Below are 20,790 nucleotides of genomic sequence, written 5' to 3'. Positions count from 1 at the left end.
TATACGTCGTCGGACAAAAAGTGTGGCTTTCTTCCAGGAACATTCCGCTCCGCTCCGTATGTAATAAGTTGGCACCTAAATTCATTGGCCCGTTCACTGTCACCAAGATTCTTAGTCCGGTGACAGTCCGCCTCAAATTCCCCCCAGCGTACCGTAGAATTCACCCCGTATTCCACGTATCTAAAATCAAACCTGTTTTTCATGCTAACATTAATCCGCCGGTTCCGGTTTTTGGATTCTGGACTTTCGTCGTGTGCCCTGTTTTCTGGGTTGGATTATCCTTGTTCTCTGATACCCGCTGTAGCCCTGCGCCACTCGGTGCCACGCCACTCTGCACGCCACCGTTCTGCACGCCACAGTCTCTGCCTCGTCTGACCCTTGGAGTGAAGTTATTGTACAGCGTTTTCCTGTCAATAAATATTGTTATTCTTGCACTTGGATCCTCTGTCTGTGTTCATTCCCTGACACTAGTATACTGCAAAATGAAACATCCACGCAAGAACAGAATGATGCTGACTGACGACCGTTTCAGAACGTCTCTCCTCCAAAATCCGATCACAAAGGTTGAATGTTCTCTGAAGGAGCACTCACGCAGACCTCTAATGCAAAGAACATATCTTGCCAGGTTTCTCAGGACAGGGAACTGTGTGAACGCCACCACTGCACAAAGTTTTGTTCACTTTAAGTTCAAGCACAGATGCGCTGATGTCAAAGCATCGACTGGGTTATTGTCAGACCGCCCGCTCCCGCCTAAAGTACACTATAGTTACCGAACGCAATCCGCCTTTCATTCAAAATTTAATCCCGCGGACCTCTATTTAGAAAGGGTCTTTGACTGTACCAGTGCTTAAAGGTGCAGTAAGTGGTATTTGAACTACGCTGTTGGACACTGTTGATATTTGAAATCAACCCAAACAAACCCACCCCTCTCTTCATTGCTCCACCTCCAAAACTCACACTCCAATTCTAACCACCCTGCTCTGAGTCGGACTCGAACCGCTGCTGGCAGGTGAGGCGAATGCACTACCAATGACGCTAACACCTCATTCTCTAGTGGTCGTCAGTGCGGAGTGGTTTACCTGCACAACTCTCACTATCTGTTTGTTGTTGGACTCGGCCCCACTAACTTCCAAATAGTGGATTTGAAATATCACTAAGTCCCCCTTTAAGTTGCAGATATCTAGTGTCAGTATCATGTTACCGCGGTTAACGTCCGTATTCCACGTGTTATCTACTAGCAAATGCATAGCAGCCCTAGGAAAAAACTAAATATTGAGCTTTGTATTTATGCAAACAGCAACTAAAAACTTACCAGTAACTTCTGCGGGCAGCATCTTCATCTGTTCGCGTCTGATTGACCAAATTGAATGTAGCTGCACTGAAAAAGACGCGCTGTTACACGCTGTCAAAAATATGACAGTAAAGTTAAAGGTGCTTTATGTAAGTGTAAGGCAGTGTATTGTGTTGTCCACAAGATGTCGCTATACCACTGTTGTGTTAAGGCAGATTCAAGTGCCTTTAGCATGGTTTGAGCCTCTTGATGTACCGTAGTGTTGATACTTTTCTTCAGTTCATGTTATCAACGCTATAGGTAAGCCACGTTAACGATAGTGGAAGTTGCAATGAAAAATATCTTTGTTGTTATCACACTAAAGTTCAGTTTATTCAGATATTTTGTGTTTTAAACTGCTAAAGACCTAAATGCAGAGTAATATGTAAAGTTAAAATGTTTTGTTCTTTCTTTTAAATGTGATTAATGTGTGGTGGCTAATACAAAGCTATCTATTATAATATAAGCAGCGAGAGCTTGCTATTGAATTGCATGTGCATTGAAATGTACTTTAATAGTTTAAAACTTAAGTTGAGTTCATGTTATCAACGCTATAGATGCCGTGCTGTGGAATAAACAGTCAAGCCACAATCCCGAACCCCTCTGTGTCCGCGTCCCCTTCCTCTACCACCTCCCATGATCATACACAACACAGCGCAGAGTAGCAGCAGCGGTGCTGGAGACCAGTAAGCGCGCGGAGAGAGAGAGAGAGAGAGGGCTACATAAGAATGTTTGCCCCGCCCCCTCCTCCTCAGACTCAATGCTCTCGCGGGTTGCCAGTTTGAAGACGCAACGGGAGCGAGCTCAATTGACATTGGAAGGCGAGGAGACTTACACACTGTAAGATAATTAGTTGATTTATTGATTTATAATGAGTTGATATCATGTTTTAATATGCTTCCGTTTAGAGATTTTTAGATGGATGCTGAGGCTTTTTAGGTCAGGTAGAATCTGTGATCTCTGACCCAGTTTGTTCGCTGGCTTCCATGGCTGCAATTCACTGCATTTATTTTCTGCCAACTGGCAACCCGGGGTGGCGAAATACTATTGGGTAAATTGGCAAAGACCAAAACAAAAACAGAAATTCCGATACAGAACGCAAATTTCAAAGTAAAATAACTGGCTGTAGCAATGGTTTTCAGAGAAACGTGTATGTGAACTCAGCATGTTTAATAAACATCTACAAACATATTTTCATGCTTTAGTACAGTTGAAAACTTACATAGAGCACCTTTAATTAAATACAAATCTTACCTGGAGTCACAAAATAACGGGGTTCCAAAAGCCACACAAAAGAAAAATTGAGATATTTTAATGAAATCTTGGAGATTTATATCCATCTGATGAAAGACGACTCACCAAAACTGTTCACGTTTCAAAAAGTTCATCGCAAAAAAAAAAAAAAAAAGTAATCCATATGAATCACATGGTCTCTTTCCAGTGCTCTAAAGTGACACGATCGCTCTAGTCTATATAATTTAACAGTTTAAATTAAGTCTTCTATTAACATTCAAAGCACACAGCGTATCTGGTGCGAGGCTGCCTGAGACTGCGAGCTCATCATCATAAGAACCAATCAGAGCCGTTCAACAACCTTGAAACCAATCAGGTTTCATCACGTTTGTTACACTTGTTTAAATTTAAACACAAGTAATTATATTATTATATATATAAATATATATTAAGCATCTTTGGAAAATTGATTTATGATGCATTTCAAATAATATGATGTTGAAATCCTTGGGAATTCCAGTAGTCTATTAAAATTAATGTATCATGTAATGGACAACAGCCTTTTAAGTAGCATAACCTTTTACAAGTAAAACTGAACAACATATTAATTTTAAGTATGCTTATGGCAATACTTAATAATAGTTGACAAATGTTTATAATACATTATAAGTTGGTACATTGTAAATGTTAAAAATGTTTTTCAAAATATCTTTCTTTTGAAAAAATTTTAAATTCTAAATATATAAATATTTGAAATATATTGCAGTAGGCCTACACATGGTTATAAAGTACATTTAAACCCACTAAAAGCTTAATCATTTTGCTATGTTCTTAAAGTACACATAAAATATACTTTAAGTAAGAGTAACATAAGTATGTTTTCTGTAAATACACTAATTCACTAAAAGTATGCTTGTGTTTAGCATATTTCTTAAAAGTGTAATTAAGCATATACTTATAAGTACTTCTAGTATATTTTTTCAGAAATGTATTAAAATGCAATTCAGTATATTTTTAATGCCCTTCAAATAAGCATGTTGTGAATACAAATGTATTATTAACATACTACTTGCATTTCAAGTATATTTTTAATACATTTAATACTACATCTTTTTCACCTGGGTGAGCTATTGAGCAACACCTCTGTAACATGGTGCATCTCCTGCAGAGCTCTAAATGAATCGCAAGATAAGAACGACACTTCCCTACAGGACTGACACAAAATGAGCCATGATGAACAGTGCAACTATAAGGCAGAAGAAGAAAGCTCTTCAAGTGTTATCAAAGAATGACATTGGGAGAGTGGAAGATGTAAACTGCTGAAAGGGCGGGGTTGACCTCATTGCTATGGATGATGTCAACAAGATTACTAACTATGGACACAGTGATTGGCTGATAGAGAAGGGGTCTCTGTCTGTGATTTAATCATAGAAATATTGTAGAAAGAGGTATCATGTTGCCATATTCAAATAAAGGGTTTTAAATAAAAATGTTGCCTTGTTCAAATAAAAATTTTAAAATGTAGGCTAAGTGTCATATGTTCAGGTAATTGTCAGCCTCTTACAAGAGAGAGATTGCAGAGTTCAAGTGACAAATTATGTTTTATAAACAAAGTTCAGGAGGAGCACGTTCAAATGGTCCATATAATCAGCTCAGAAGGAGGCATATATACACACAGTCGACTCATCTAGTTACCTTGACAGTTTTCAGCATCCCTCCACCACCCTGACTCCTCTCTCTCGGCTGGTTCCTATTCCCAGGATACGGAGGAATAACTCTGGGTTTGGGCTAAATTCAATTCAATTCAATTCACATTTATTTGTATAGCGCTTTTCACGATACATATCGTTTCAAAGCAGCTTTACAGAGAAAGCATATCAACATTACAATTTGGAGACTGCAGTTAGCTAATAATGTAATAATTTAGGTGATTAACATACAATCACTGTTAGGAATGTAATTGGAGGTAGAAGCAAAGAGCTCCTGGAAAAATGAATTACATATTAACAATAATTAGGATTTATAGAATGTGAATGTGCGTGTTGATCCAGATGTTGCATCTTCTGAAGTCATCGCAGGAGTTGGCGCCGTCTCTTCCAAAGTTTTAGTCATCTGAGGTCTTCTTAAGAGGCTGGATCCAAACTGAAACTGATGTACTCTCTAGTCACCTCGGGACGGGCGTCCCGAGGTAAAACAGAAAAGCAAATGGAGAATAATTAGCATAGCTGCTGTTCATAACATTAAGCAAAGATAGTCATGTGCAATTGATCTGATATGAGATGGATTATGTGAATGCTTGGCTGAAGAGATGTGTCTTTAATCTAGATTTAAACTGGGTGCCGAACATTATCAGGAAGGCTATTCCAGAGTTTAGGAGCCAAATGTGAAAACGCTCTCCCTCCTTTAGAGGACTTAGCTATCCTAGGTACAACCAGAAGTCCAGAGTTTTGTGATCTTAAAGAGCGTGAAGGATTGTAGGGCGATAGAAGATCGGTTAAGTACACAGGAGCTAAACCATTTAGAGTCTTATAGGTCATTAGCAGTACTTTATAATCGATACGGAACTTAATAGGTAACCAGTGAAGAGATGATAAAATTGGTGTTATATGATCATATTTTCTTGACCTGGTAAGAACTCTAGCAGCTGCATTTTGTACCAATTGTATCTTGTTTATTGAGGAAGCAGGGCAACCAGCTAGTAATGCATTACAGTAATCTAGTCTAGACGTCATGAAAGCATGAACTAACTTTTCTGCATCTGAAACAGATAACATATTCCGTATCTTAGCAATGTTTCTGAGGTGGAAGAAGGCTGTTTTTGTAACATATGAAATATGATTTTCAAAGGACAAGTTGCTGTCTAATATAACACCCAGGTCTTTAACTGTCGAGGATGGAGTAACAGTACATCCTTCTAAATGCAAATTGTAGTCTGAGAGATTCTGTGTACAGGTTCTTGGCCCAATAAGTAATACTTCAGTCTTATCTGAATTTAATAGAAGAAAATTACTAGTCATCCAATGTTTTACTTCTTTAACACACTCTGTCAGATTGGATAATTTAGAGTTTTCATCTGGTTGTGTTGAAATATATAATTGAGTATCATCGGCATAGCAGTGGAAACTAATTCCATGTCTTCTTATAATATTACCAAGTGGCAGCATGTATATTGAAAATAGCAGAGGGCCTAACACAGATCCTTGAGGCACTCCATAATTTACTATTGTTATCTTAGATTTTTCCCCGTTTAAATAAACAAAATTGTGACGGTCTGATAGATACGACCTAAACCACCGTAATGCCTGTCCCAACCACCGTAATGCCTGTAAATTCCGAGCTCGGAGCCCTTGATCCCCTCAGACAGCCCGCCAAATATGCTTTTATTTTACTCTTTTATTTTATTTGATCACTGGTAAGTGTGAACTCTTGAAAACAACTGCCACAGCTAATCGGACAATACTTACTTATTTTATTATTATTTTTAAATCATCATGGATTTGTCCGCTGTGTCCGTTGACGCCTCCCCGCCGGAAGTATAAAAGGCGATGTCACATCCGTTTTCGAGAGGGCTGGGCTGTGTTTGTGTGTGTGTGTGTGTGCGTGTGTGTGCGCCAGTAGTAAATATACTACGACATGTGTCAAAAAATGATTGATTGCGACCTTTGACCTTTGACATGACCTTTGCCCCTCCCCCATGGGACCACCCAAATATTACCCCATCCCCCCATAGTTGACCGCTGTATGAACTCCATGACCTTGGGGTTATGGAATTTAAATGGTGGTTGACCTTTGACATGGGTTATGAATATGTCCATTGATTCTTTGCATTTTTGAAACATCTGTGGTATTGACCTGTGGGTCATTTGTAGGGTGGAACAAATGGATGATTTTTGAACTTTAACACCATATTTGAAGTCCTGATGGTGATTTATGAACTTTCGGGGTCACACATGAGCAGATGTGTGACAGCATCCGCATTCCGGCACATGCTCTAACTGAGAGCATTTCTTCCTATGTTGATTATTTCATTAAACTTTTTGTATCTACTTTGTCATCTTATGTAAGAGATTCTGTGGACTTTGATTCATTATATGGTGTTGACTTTCCTGTTGATGATGCCCTTCTCGCTACTTTTGATGTTCAGAGTTTATATGCTAACATGCCTCATACTGATGGTTTACTGGCTCTAGAACACTTTTTAAAACGAACATCTGTGGAGGTAAAACCAAGTACTGCATGCTCATTGGATCTAGCAAGTATTGTCTTGGTTAATAATTTTGATTTATGAACTTTCGGGGTCACACATGAGCAGATGTGTGACAGCATCCGCATTCCGGCACATACTCTAATCTTCCTGTGTAAGCAACAAAAATAAGATTTTAATGAAGAAACAGTTGGCTCAAAATAACAAAAGAATAAACATGGTATATTTTATAAAATAGATAAAACACAGATAAAAGATAAATCACACACACACACACACACACACACGTACACGTACACGTACACATACATTTAAAAAAAGTGAAAAACATTCACATCTCCAAAATATTATAACACGCTGAATAATGACAGTTACTAAATTTACTGAGACTGATTATTATAGTTAAATAAAAACCTGGAAAAAACAATGTCCATTGGGTTAACAATAATCCATTGGGTTAATTATCTCCTCCCATCTATCACAGTAAACGTTTTTCATTTTTATATTCTCAGAACATCATTTAATATAAATTATAATTTAAAAAGGTGTTTTGCAAATGGGAGATACATTTTGGTAGTTAAAAAAAAAAAAAAAAAAAAAAAATTACATATATATATATATATATATATATATATATATATATATAAACATTTTGCTTTTAGTTTATACTGAAATCTAAAAATCTCTCACTGACTCTCTCTCTCTCTCTTTCTCTCTCTCACACACACACACACACACACACACACACACACACACATTTCAAAAGAGAAAAACATTCTGTTCTTTGAATGAAGATGGTAATAAATAAAAGTATAATAATGTTAATAATAACAAACAGTTACTAAGCCAAAATTATTCACCAGTTATCACTGTAAAGCTGCTTTGACACAATCTGCACTGTAAAAAGCGCTATATAAATAAAGGGGACTTGACTTGACTAAATTTACTGAAACCAATTATTATAGTTTTAGTTAAATGAAAATATAAAATTTCTTACTTGTTGATGTCCTTAACATGAAATGGCTTACAAACTATCTCATTGTCTCTCCAAGTGACTTGCAACAATGCATGATAGTCACAGAGACAGAAGGGGAGAACGCAGGTCAGCGGGGGTGGATGACACAATATTTTGTTCAAGCTAACCTTTATTTTCAAAGCATAAATGTAAAAGTTTAAATGACATCTTTTAAAATTAAACATTCATTCAAATTAAATCAAATCTTTAACATTTTATTTATCAGTGTATGTGTAAAAATGTATGGGTCTCACAAGCCATCTCTCACATTGTGTAACATTTTCAATAATTCAGTATGAAAATCACCAAGCATTTTCAGAGAGAAACAATGATTTCATTCAGAACCTATGATGCCTCAGGTTAGTTCTATAAAAGAAACTTATCTCTATTTTAAATTGAAATGATTCTAAATATTAATAATATAAAATGTTACTAAAAAATTATTTAAACAATTTAAATATAGGCTAAATTAATATATAAATTAAAAATAAATATATTTTTAAAAAAATCTTACATTTTCAGAGAGCCAAAGTAGGTCCTTTTGCAAAATGATAATAAATAAGTAAAAATGAAACAAAAAGTATTAATAAAATAAAATCATTCATAAAACGCCCCCAGATCCTCCCAGGAACAAACTCCAATGTAAATGAGAAATGGCAGGGTGGAGTCAGACAGATGAGTCTGTTGAGTCACAATGTATGTTAAGACAGCTAACTCCATTCCAGAGTGAATGTTTTTGTACTAAATTTATTTCAAAGCACAATCTTAAAAGTTTAAAATAGTCTTTTAAAATTAAAATATTGTTTAAATTAAATCTTTAAAGATTTAATAAAAAATCAAATATTCTTCTTAGAAGTCTACAGTATCAGGATAACATCTGATGCCAATGGTAGAAATTATATTGCTTAAATTTAACCTAAAGTGTACTTTTTATTAAACAACATCTGTTCAAAAACCTGTACATAGTCATCTTAGATCTTATTTCTCAAAGATTCAAGCAAAAGGGTTAGGGTTAAGTTTTTGAGAAAACAGCATGTTAAAAACAGCATGGTAACTAGAAATATTTAATTTGAATTGATTTAAAAAAAAAAAAAAAAAAAAAAAATCCAAACATGAAGGTGTCTGTGTGTTTGACTACTCATAGATGCAACTCGCACGTCCCCGTAAAAACGAGAACACTTAACTTTGCTATTATTTAGCTTAAGTTGCATCTTTAACAAAATCACTATGCATTTTCAGAGAGGGATCCTCAACAATCATTAATGATGGCCTCAGGATATAGGCTGATGAGGTGATTTACAGATCAGTCACTTCTCTGTGCTGAGGCTGTCTGTTGCCACTTACTGACCCCCAACAATTTTGTAGTCAAGTAGTCATTTATTTCAACTGTGTTAATTTCAAAACAGCATTTTTCAATAGAGTGAATCTACACATCCGAGGTCTTTCAGAGACATGACTTCAGGATCAGTGGGTCTCTTGAGAATATTTAATTGTGCTTAAAAAGATCAGGCCAAATCCCCTACATGATAATGTCCACATCAGACTCTGTACTTGAAAATATCTTTGCTGTTAAATATGTTTAAAAAAACCTCACATGTAAACTTACATTTTTTTTTAAGGTGACGCATGTCTCATAGATCTATATGATTTACTTTTCTTATTTCTATAGTTTCAATTCCTAATAAATGTAAAGTAAACCAAAAGAATAATGCTGACAAATGTTCACTGCAATGTTTTTAACAAATAGGGATGACCTTATTCCAAACAGTTCCTTACACAATGAAACCATTAAGGATAGCCAAAGGCTCATGACAATGGGTGAAAACACATTACTATGTAAGATAGTTTTACCAAAAATCAAATACTGTATTACATTTAAAAAAAAAAAAAAAAAAAAAAAAAAAGAAAAAAAAGATAATATTGTTTTAAAGTTTAAATAAAAAGTTAAAAGCCAGCGTATCTTCATACCATGTCTTCTGACACAATTTTTGCTTTATAAAATTCGTGGTTGTTATTTCTAGGTTCATGCTACCATTATCAGCCTGTTAAATATGAAGTTAATACATGATGAAACAAGAGAATCATGTTACCAAATTCTTTTGACACAATGTTTTTAAGAAATATGTTTTTGTTTGCTTGTTTTTAAATACAACTAAACCAGATAACACAATGTTTTTCTTTTGACAGAGTATTAGATTTTCCCCAGTGGTGTTGGAACAGGACTTATTTAAAAGTTTTGGTCATTTTCAACATGTATTATACATTATTTGTACGTTAGTATCAAGGGTCCACACCATGATTGAAGGTTTTAGTAATGCTTTAGATCAGAATCCAGATTTTAGCAACCAACATGACATTAAATAGTTGTACCAGTGTACAAGTGTGTCTCAACTGTTTATAACAATTTTTTTAGATTATTATTTTTCACTCAAATAAACAGATATTGAATATAGCTTACTGACATTGCTTTTTCACCTACAGATAAAAGCCAAATATTTTCTATGTAGAAATTATGTGAACACACAACTCAATGATAATATTTTATACAGTTATGATATTTTCAGAAATTCAAAGGCCGCAGTTACAAAGAAAATAAATCGATAGTTCTTGTAGTGCAATTATCCATCTCTTCGATGGGGGTTTGCATGAAGCATCGACACAAAAAGTAAGTCTGGTTGTTTGTGCTTGAAACGATTACGACTGAGACATATCTAACCATTGCGCTGAAAGCTATGATTTTCATTCAGTTTGAGGAGGGTAAACAAAGTTACACACTGTAGTAAAGTTATAGATACATCTCAAACATGATCTTTGTACAATTTTGTACAAATTAAGTGAACACAATATATTCGCACATCTAAATTCAAGAGACCTAGTAACTAAGAAAGCAGCGACATTATGTAAGAAAAGTGTCATACTGCATGCAGAAGTCCACTCCTGATCTATTGTGATAGGCATTTGTACCCCCTTCACTGGTCTTAGTCACATTATAAAGACTATCAAGATCACTGGTAGCATTTTATTTGTCGGTCTGTATATGTTTTTAGCCAAATACTCCTCTCAGGTTGCTGTCAGTGTAAGTTTTTGCAAATCATCACATGTGTGATGAACACAGACCATTCATTTAAGCATCTTTTTAGATGTATGACTGAACTTTTGACTAACAATTCATTTCTTTCAACATCCCAGCATGACGTTAAAGAATACGTGTACATATTATAGTACAGAGTTGTGTTAGAGTCTATGCCACGCTGTTGTAATGCAAGCTCGTTTGAGAACTATAGCATTGCATACCCTTGTAAAGAAGAAATTCAAACAATCATTATACAGGTATGATACGTACACAATTTACCATGTGTGTACGACATATAAGATACATTTAGCTATAATGTAAACATAATACAGAAAACCTCTCTTCTGATCTATTGCAAAAGATTGTAAATGATATTTTTTTCCACTATCAGTCTATCACCCTGCTTACAATTTTTGTTAATGTATCATTTGTTAATTTTGTTAAAATGCAGTTTTAGATGAAGACTGCTCTCTGAGTTTGTTCAAACATACAGCTACTATTTATGAAAATTAATGAAAACATGAGAGATGTAGTACTGATGTTCTTTTTGATGTTCTGATGTCGTCTTTCTGGTCTGTCTGCGGTCACAAGACACATAATGTGCTTTAAACAAGTCTTGCCGTTTTTCTGGTACATTCTGTTACATACTATCGCACTTAGTTACAGCGTGTTACAGTTGTGAAAAAATATTGTCTCTGTACTCTAAACAAGACTTCAATAAAAAGTAACTTGATTAGTTATTTTAAGTGAAAGGTTAGTTGATTCAGGCCGTTTTACGATCAAAATTGTTAAACATCTCTTAATTTTTAATATATGCTCCTGCTTAAATATTACTTGTTTTCATTTACAAAGAGGTCAGACAAAATATCTTATATATATCAAAATATCTATATATATTCATAAATAACTATGATAGTGTTACAGGTCCTACGTACAGTCGGGTGTCTGTAGGAGAGAGAGCAAGAGATGATTAGGTTGGCACTCAAGACGTCCTCTGTCGTTAATAAAAAGTTTCGGCGTCATTTAGACAAGCTCTGTAACTGTATTCGTAAATACATTGAAATAACTGTAACCATACAAATATCGGCTATGAATAACTAAAACAAAGCCTAACAACATACACACATGACTCTAACTCTTTCACAAACCAGACTGACCCCAGGTAAGGATACCTCAAAAACCCAACTCGCAATAGTTAGATATCTTGACTTTATCCGCATGTTTAGGGGCACTACCGTTCTTGTCCTCATACATTTTATGGTTCTTTGATTTTATTCACATTTTTTTTTTTTTGAAACACAGTGTTTTAACATCTATATTCTTTTTTCGTCTGTAATTGTAATTTTGAGCGTAATTGTTTTCCATCACCGTTTTACCCATTCCATCTTGTCAGAAAATCAATGTTTTCTACACATTTAGGTGTAATGTGATGTTGAAATTGCACTCTCACTGTTCTCTGCATCTCTTTTTTCATACCATTTAATTGATTTAATAAAATGGAGGTGTAACCATACTCTTACTCATTTTTTATTCCGCCTATCCCGCCTTCACTAATCGATAACGAATTGTGATTGAAAGCATGCAGTTCGCAATGTGTGTGTTGTCATCATTAATTTTGAAGTATTTCCACACCTCTGAGGCTGACAGTGTTTCTGCTGTTGCCGCCGGTGTCTCTGTGCACGGAAAATTCTGTCAGTTACGTCCCTATGGTTATGTCACGCGAGGTATCGGTCTTTGGTATCGGGGGTATTTTTACGAGTACGAGCACAAGTACATGAGCTTGGTATCGGCCCGGTGCATCCCTAACCTCCTGTCTGTCCTCTGGAGTCAACATTTTTAGTGATTTAAATTTGGGACAGAGAAAGGTGGCGACCTTGTGAGTGGGAGTTAGGACCATCTTCTCATCAAGCAGACTGGATGCGCGAGCACGGAGTCTGACTATGTATGATGGATCTCCAGACTTGGGCTCACAGTGTCTCTTAAGTTTGAAAAACCAGAGCAGCACCATGTGAACTGTCGAGTATTTTTCTCCTTCCAGCTCGTTAATGGCTAATTTGAAGAGAGTGAGGAATTCAATCAAGTGCACGAGCTGGTCTTGATGATGCCCTCCATTCGATGCAGCTGGCCTTTGTCATCCAGGAGCTGTCTGATGTCACTGTACTGTTTCAGTATAGATTCCAGCATGTCGACTTCACTGTTCCATCGAGCTTCACATTCGTGAATCACAGTGTGCGCTAAACTTGCAACAGCTCCTGTTCTCTTCAGAAATGTCACCAGGCTTTTGCACTTATCTAACATTTCCACCACCTCTTTGATGCCTTCTGGTGCATTCCTCTCACTGAACGTGTGTCTCAACACCGTGTTCAGTATGTGTGCGGAGCACGGGACCCAGTGGTAGGTCCGAAGTGCAGCCTTTATGTTCTGGTCACTGACAAACATGATTTTGTCTGCTGATATTCCATAACTGGTTATTTGGTTATGGATATTTTAGATGACTGTCAAATTCCACTGTTGCCAGAATGCGACTCTCCAGACTCCACTTCTCGGTGATGTAGTGACATGTAAGGACTGTATGTGCCCTCTTGATAAATTCGTCTGTCCACATATCTGTGGTAACAGCAATCCCACTGTATTCCACAACTTTCTGGATGACCTCTGACAGTTTTTCTTTATCAGCGGCAGTCTGGTGCTTTGCCCTGTCACAAACAGTTTGGCGATGTGGTATGACAGCATCAGCATCAACTGCACCGTACTGGCTCCGATGTTTATTAGTGTTTGGGCCACTTGGAGGAATCCTTTGCCAGAGACAACATCGAAGGGGTGTAACCTAGATTTAACTTCTATTGGTAATTTTTTGCTGTCCTGACGGACATAAGAACTTAAAGTGTTCATCTGACTTGACTGGTTTAACACACACATGATCTTAATGCAGCAGCAGTGGGCGTGAACAGCTGGTGATGTAAACAGGAAATCATCTGTAGGTTATAGTGTCTCATTTAACAACACTCGCTTCGACCTTCATGGACTTTGAGGACGCAGCCTCTGAACTGAGACACAGTTATAGTGTAACTATCCTGTTGTTGCAATAAAACTAACAGATGAATAAGACTGGATGAATTATGAAATATGACTAGAACAAAAACACTCACTGTTTATCCTGTTTCACGTCAGAGATGTAAATATTGTCCAGACTGAACGTCTACATGTGATGTGAAGATAAGAAAATGAGTGATGAGGATGTGTTTATGTGCAAATGTGTTCAAAGAAACTGTAAACAGCAGGAGTCAGAAATGAAACAAAATAAGAATTTTCACAAAGAGACAAATTCTAAAAAATGTAACAGTTTTAATGTCTGTGTTCCAGCCAATCACAATCAAGTATTTAGAGGAAATAAGACTGAAACAGCAGCAGCAGAAGATGATGTTATTATTTCAGTGGGATAATGAGAGTCCAACAACCTTCCATCAACTGTCTAGCTACCCATATTCTTTAAAATATCTTCTTTTGTGTTCAACAGAAATAATACATTCATACAGATTTGGAAGCACTTGAGGGTGAGTAATTGATGACAATATTTTCATTTTTGGGTGAACAATCCCTTTAATGCAGGCTGAGTCTTGATCTCATCTCTGTTGTGAATGTCTCCTCACCACCACTAGGGGTCTCTGCGCTCAGAAGAAATATGAGAGCAAAAAAAGTTTTTCTCCCTTTCTATATGCAAATAAGGGGAAAGAGTTGGACTAATACACAACTATAGGGGAAGTGAATATGATATAGGGGTTTTCAGAGTAATAAACAAATGATGTGATGATGAATGAGGGATGAGAGCAGATATAATGATCACACTGTTTAAAGCTGCAGACAGAAACATCAGACTCAGGACAGAAACACACGACCTCTAAAGTAAGAACAACTCACATGTTCATTCTTCAAACACAACTAGACTTTGAGATGTTAATATTGTCTGAATGATTGTGAATTGTGTTGTTCTGCTATTTTTTAAATTACATGATCATGTTTTATTTCAAGATGAATATGGGATTATCTGAGTTTTTCAATGTGTTTCTTCCTCAGAAATGGAGCAAACTCTATATTTCATTCTTCTTCTCATTGGTGAGTGTGTTTGTTGTTTTATTTATGGTTTATAGTTTCATCAGGTTTGACTCTGTTATGAAAAGCATTAAATCAAACCCTCTCTTTCACAGCTCTCTGCTCCGTATCTGAATGTGTTCAGCGTCAGTATCACTTTATAAACGTGATGAAGACCTGGACTGAAGCTCAGAGATACTGCAGAGAGAATTACACAGATCTGGCCACCGTTGACAACATGAACGACATGATCGAGCTGAACAAGAGTGTGAATGATGGACATGTCTGGATTGGGCTGCAGAAGACGGGTGTTGATAAATGGCAGTGGTCTTCAGGTGATCCTGTGCTCTATCTGAACTGGGGATCTGGACAACCTGATGGCAGAGATGAGTGTGTTATGATGAGAAATGGACAATGGCATGATTTCCCATGTAGTAACAGCCTGACTTTCATCTGCAGTTCATCTAACAACAGTAAGTTCAGTTTCCTACAATGACAACAAACATTATTTATAGAAAGATACACTGTATACTGTACAACATTTTAATGCAATATTAAATTCTGATACTTTTTAATCTGGTCATAAATATATATTTGTCCACTTTCAACTTCTGTGTAGAAAATAAACCGATATTGAGCGAATGTTGATCTTTTGTTGTTGATAACTGTGGGAATCTGACATTAGAGATCATAGAGAATTATATTTTTCTGTAAAATTTATACTGTAAATGATAAATTCAAAAATATCAAACCATTGTTTTGACCAACATAACTTATAATAAATTCTAATAAATTAATGAACGCATAAAATTTTAAAATATAATAGACATAAAAGAACTTGCTCCATCTTGATATTTATGAACAAAATAGAATTATTGTGTTACTGTAAAAATTATGTGTGAGATCGACTTAAACAAAACATATGATAACAATATTACACATGATATTTGAGTAGTTTTTATAGCTTGATTTCTGTAATGGAATCTAGATGAATAAATCATGTAAAATCTCCTAAATTATTTAGTCTATGATACAATGATTACAATATTTTTAGTGCTTCTTTATTTTAATTTGACTCTCAGTTTTGATTTTGAGTGAATATAACTACTGTTTGTATTTGACTTTGAGTCGTGTTGTTCAATTAAAAGACTGTATTCTGCACAGAACAAGTAGAAACACACTTGTTACTGTACTTACATTAGCAAAGATATTGATCAAAACAACAAGCTTCATAGTATTAGTACATGCAGTTATTCACAACTGAACCATAATCTCTACTCTTCTGAACAATAATGATCAAAACTTCAATAACAGAAACTCTTTCAAACGTCAAACATAACTGAACATTAAACATTAACAGCACACACACACACACACACACACACACACACACACACGCACACACACACACACAAATACACACACACACACACACACACACGCACACACACACAAAAAAATACACACACAAATACACACACACACACACACACACACACACGCACACACACACAAAAAAATACACACACACATACACACAAATACACACACACACACACACACACATTTAGAGACTAATTTAAATGTGTAATTTATTTGCATTAGCATATATTAATATAAACATTTAAATATATATATTTTTTTACATTTAAAGTAATTTGCATTAGCATATTTAAAAAGTATGATTTAATACATTTAAATATGTTAATGGGAGTGAATTTAAATGTATAATTATAAAAACTTTGAAGACAAACTTTAATTTGTCTTGAAAAAGCCTCGCCAGAAAGTTTGAAATAGTTTTAAAATCTTGAAGTTTGAAGCTTTTCAGTTTAAAATAGTTTAAGTTTTAGTTTGAATGGATGAATCGATACAGACAGACAGACAGACAGGGTTAGGGTGCTCAGGGTGGTTGCTAGGGTGTTGTTATGTGGTTGCTAGGGTACTCTGAGTGGTTGTGAGGGTTTTGCTATGTGGTTGCTAAGGTACTTGGGTGGTTGCTATGGTTTTTCCTATGTGGTTGCTAAGGTACTTGGGGTGGTTGCTATGGTTTTGCTATGTGGTTGCTAAGGTACTTGGGTTTGTTGCTAAGGTGTTACTATGTGGTTGCTAGGGTACTTGGGGTGGTTGCTATGGTTTTGCTATGTGGTTGCTAGGGTACTTGGGGTGGTTGCTATGGTTTTGCTATGTGGTTTGTAAGGTACTTGGGGTGGTTACTATGGTTTTTCTATGCAGTTGCTAAGGTATTTTGGGTGGTTGCTATGGTTTTGCTATACGGTTGCTAAGATACTTGGGGTGGTTGCTATGTGGTTGCTAGGGTAGTCTGGGTGATTGCTAGGGTGTTGCTATGCAGTTGCTAAGGTACACTGAGTGGTTGCTATGGTTTTTCCTATGTGGTTGCTAAGGTACTTGGGGTGGTTGCTATGGTTTTGCTATGTGGTTGCTAAGGTACTTGGGTTTGTTGCTAAGGTGTTACTATGTGGTTGCTAGGGTACTTGGGGTGGTTGCTATGGTTTTGCTATGTGGTTGCTAGGGTACTTGGGGTGGTTGCTATGGTTTTGCTATGTGGTTTGTAAGGTACTTGGGGTGGTTGCTATGGTTTTTCCTATGTGGTTGCTAAGGTACTTGGGGTGGTTGCTATGGTTTTGCTATGTGGTTGCTAAGGTACTTGGGGTGGTTGCTATGGTTTTGCTATGTGGTTGCTAGGGTACTTGGGGTGGTTGCTAAGGTGGTGCTATGTGGTTGCTAGGGTAGTCTGGGTGATTACTAGGGTGTTGCTATGCAGTTGCTAAGGTACACTGAGTGGTTGCTAAAGTGTTGCTATGTAGTTGCTAAGGAATTCTGGGTGGTTGCTATGGTGTCACTATGCGGTTGCAAGGGTATTCTGGGTAGTTGCTAGGGTTGTTGGTAGGCTGTTGCTAGAGTACTCAGGGTGTACTCCTGAATATTTAATATATCATCAGCTGTAGAAACAGTCTTTGAATGACACGTGTTTCTGATGTTTCCATTGCTGCTCTTATTCACATCCAAACCATAAAGCAGCATAAGAATAATGAACAAACTGATTCATGAATCTGTTTCCATTTGTTTTTCTTAAAGTGAACACAGGACTCGTCTTTGTCAATCAGACGATGAATTGGAGAGACGCTCAGAGTTACTGCAGACAGAATCACACTGATCTGGTCAGTGTGAGGAACCAGAATGAGAGTCAACAGCTTCAGAAGTTCATCAATGATAGTCTCATATCTGGTGATGTCTGGATCGGTCTGTTCAGAGACTCATGGCAGTGGTCAGATCAGAGTAACTCCTTATTCAGATACTGGAATACTGGTGAACCTGATAATGCTGGAGGAAATCAAAACTGTGTAGAGATTTATCCGAACGCTCAGGGACAATGGAATGACTCCCCTTGCAGCGAACCAGTATCCTTTTGTGTGTCATGAAGGTGAGCAGATCCTCACAAAACACACACAATCCATCCATCACCTCCAGATATCTTAAAGTTCACACTACATGTCTGACATGACAAATTCCTCCACAGTGTTTGTTCTGCATGTTGTTTTTGATCAGTCTCTCTCTAGTTTCTGCTTGTGGTTTGTTTTGTGTCCAGATAAACTGATTCTGATCAAAGAGAATCTGACGTGGTCTGAAGCTCTGAGATACTGCAGACAGAATCATACGGATCTGGTCTCGGTTCATTCAGAAGAGATTCAGCGTCGTGTGATGAATGTGGTTAAACGGGCGTCTACTGAGTTGGTGTGGTTGGGTTTACACAACTACTGCAGCATGAACATGTGGCTCTGGTTGAGCGGAGAGATCGTGTGCTATCAGAACTGGGCTCCAGGGAACGGAACGACACCGGAAGACTGCCGCCTCGAGAAGAGAAAAGGAGCAGTTCAGTCTGGAGGAGATCAGCGCTGGATCAGCCTTCCTGAGACTGACAGACTCAACTTCATCTGCAGCAGATATGAAGAGTGAAAAGACACGTGAATGTTTGTGTGTTTACTTACATTCACTGTTTTTATTCTCCATTATTTTTCTTATTTACTTGTTTGATTTGTTCTTTAGTAATTTCTGAGTGAATCTACTAATTGTGTTTTAAAAGTCTGTTTTATTTCTGTATGTTAATGATCATGACATAATGTGATCTTATCAAAGTTTTCTAACATTAATGTTTAATATTCTTTAGATGTCTAAAATAGTAACACAATATATGTCTGATTTAAGAATCTCTTTGTATATCTGGTGTGTTTATGTGTCTGTATGTTTTCACTAATATTATCTATATCAATAAAACTTTGAGCAGCAGATGTTAAGAATAATATTATTTGTGTCTCAGCAGAATGAAATCTGGTTTATTGGAAAGGGAAAAGTGAAGTGATGTCACAATGAACTGTCAATTAATCTAAATATGTTAAATTTATATGTGTTTGGATGATATTTAGGATATGTTGTCACTTACAAAAAATCAAAATTTCAGCTTCCTGGAATAAATTAAATGTGTGAATCTTTGGAAAGAAAGATTTGATTCATGATTCAAGAGCGATTTTTGCAAATTCAGAATGATTCGATTCAAGATGATTCACAATGAGATTCAATTAAATTTAAACACCTTTGACAATAAGACTCACACAAACTTCAAGAATCAACTTGTGAATCAACAATGATGACATTCTTCATGCCGCAATGCATTCTGGGAGCCATGGATGAGTTTTGTATGATGCACCCAGAATGCATTGCGGCATGAAGCATGTCACTGTTATTGAGATTCATTCACTGATTCTTGATGTCTGTGTGTGTCTTAATGTCAAAGCAGCTTAAATTTTTAGTGCACAGTGTTTTTTTTGTTGTTGTTGTTGTTTTTGTTTGTTTTAATCTTTGATGTCTGATTAAAACACTGTTGGGTCTAATACTGTAGAATCATAGAGTTGCTATAAGAAATAATGTGAAATTAATACCATAGATTAGACTGGGAGAAATCAGATAATCAGACTCTACATGATGACAGTATCTTTATCATCAACAAATAGCTAACATCATCTGATCACATTGTCTTTCGCTGTACTTGCAATAACAAACAGTTGCAGCAGCCAAAGAGAAACTAGTAATCTTTGTGCGTCGCTTATAATAAACAAATCCAACGTACATATCTGCACCGGGCACAGTTTTGACATGACAGCATACCCGGATAAAAAAGTCACCGCTCGCTAGTACTAGTTGCTTTCAGTTAAAACAGTTCAAACATGCATTTTAGTCTAGGACTAGCTTAATCCTTGTCTGTGAAACCGGGGGTAAAAGTCACCATTATGACTTAAAAGTTTAAATTATGTGCAAGATCGTAAAAAACCCTGGAGCTGTGTGGAGTACGTTTATGATGGATGGATGTGGATGGAAGCACTTTCTCCAGCTCATACTCATTGGTATCGTTCACCGCCATTATAAAGCTCGGATGCATCAGGATATTTATTAATATTTCTCCGACTGTGTTCATCAGAAAGAAGAAAGTCATATACATCTAGGATGGCTTGAGAGTAAATCTTGAGCTAATTTTCATTAAAAAAGTGAACTAATCCTTTAAGTCTTATGCTGTGTTCACGCCATCTCGTAATTACCTTAGTCTCGAGAGGACAACACATGACGTTTTACTCTGAGCTGTTCATGTCGTTGAACTGGGAATTTTGCCTTTCTGTGGCAACACTATCGAAGCCTAAATGAATCCGCAGCAGTCAGGAGGTACAGCAGGAGCTCTCCAAAAAATCACAGCTTACAAGTTGTAATTACAAGCTCTACGAGGACATGAACGCTTTTTACAAGTTGAAATCTCATAATTACGGTAATTACGACATTAC

The 20,790-nt window shown here is 36.5% G+C and overlaps 1 protein-coding gene and 1 pseudogene across 2 annotated transcripts in view; one reads left to right on the top strand and one right to left on the bottom strand.

The window, feature by feature from the left end:
- LOC127516505 (uncharacterized) overlaps nucleotides 1-20,790 on the bottom strand; it is a 263,532-nt gene that overhangs the window by 207,566 nt on the left and 35,176 nt on the right. The window lies entirely within an intron of this gene.
- LOC127516523 (C-type mannose receptor 2-like) lies at nucleotides 14,634-19,290 on the top strand (annotated as a pseudogene).

The sequence above is a fragment of the Ctenopharyngodon idella genome, chromosome 7 (assembly GCF_019924925.1).
Source record: "Ctenopharyngodon idella isolate HZGC_01 chromosome 7, HZGC01, whole genome shotgun sequence".
Lineage (NCBI taxonomy): Eukaryota > Metazoa > Chordata > Actinopteri > Cypriniformes > Xenocyprididae > Ctenopharyngodon > Ctenopharyngodon idella.
This window is presented reverse-complemented; position numbering and strand designations above follow the sequence as displayed.